The sequence below is a fragment of the Morone saxatilis genome, unplaced genomic scaffold (assembly GCF_004916995.1).
Source record: "Morone saxatilis isolate NCDOM2014 unplaced genomic scaffold, NCSU_SB_2.0 Contig4, whole genome shotgun sequence".
Taxonomy (NCBI): Eukaryota; Metazoa; Chordata; class Actinopteri; family Moronidae; genus Morone; species Morone saxatilis.
The window spans coordinates 13,506,412-13,507,415 of NW_023339984.1; the positions used below are offsets into that span (position 1 = coordinate 13,506,412).

General features: G+C 33.8%; 1 long non-coding RNA gene across 1 annotated transcript in view; it reads left to right on the forward strand.

The window, feature by feature from the left end:
- The first annotated feature begins 48 nt into the window (after positions 1 to 48).
- LOC118337874 overlaps positions 49 to 1,004 on the forward strand; it is a 1,145-nt gene continuing 189 nt past the window's right edge. The window contains exons 1-2 of the long non-coding RNA XR_004797193.1: positions 49 to 129; positions 920 to 960. This is a non-coding gene — a long non-coding RNA (uncharacterized LOC118337874). The remainder of the gene's footprint in view (positions 130 to 919; positions 961 to 1,004) is intronic.

Below are 1,004 nucleotides of genomic sequence, written 5' to 3' on the forward strand. Positions count from 1 at the left end.
CAGCGACTTTTGCATTTTCATATTCAGTGCTGGCTTTAGGGGGCTGATTGTATTTCACTGAGAGCACTTTGTATCAGCACATCAAGGAGAGACATCAGAGTGAAGCGAAGGGACAAGAAATCACCAGATGTAAGTTTAAACTCTGTTTTGTCACTTGAGATTTAATGTTGTGTGTTTAAAGGTGGACAGCAAAGGAAAATCCAATATACAAATATATCCAATTATGCTGTTATTTGTCCTTCAGTACTTGTATTTAACATTTTGCATACAGAATCAAATTATCATCGTGAATTTAGCTTTTTCATTCACAATGTTTTATTTTTATCATTTGTAATTTAATCTGTAATTGCAAGTTTGCTTTTTATTGTGTTATGATTTTATTTTCTAGCTTCTACAAAATGTGGACACAATAAAAGAAACACCTGATGATATAATGCAATCGATTCAAATACAACCTTTGTAAGGCTCACAGTACAATGTTTAGCTTTCGATGACCTTGTGTCAGAGGTGTTTTGGTAGGTGTTATTCCTATTTGGCCAATCACTTTTACATTACTAATAGTTACAAATAATTATAATCATTATGATTGTTGCAGAAAAAAAACAGAACATTACAAGCTTCTTTACAGACTTTTTGATTCTAGATTGTTATATTGCACTATTTTTTCATTTGCATTTTACTTAAGTAAGTAACATCCAGTGGCTGAAAACAGTATGTATGAATGTCCAGTGTTTGGTCTGGTTTGACTATAATTTGCATATTTTCTACATTCCTTATATAACTTCCTATACTGCAAGGAGTGGTGCAGTTTTATGTATACCTTGGACAAGCAGTAAGTGTGTTTCATCCAACAGAGATAAGCTGTTAAGATCATTGTGTTTGGTTCACTGCACACTAAAATATCCGTTTCATCTAACAGAGCAAAGATGCAGTGGAGTCTGTTTCTGCTCATTCTGATGGGTAAGTGGGTCATCTTAACATCTGTACAGCAGTATACTGCAGCC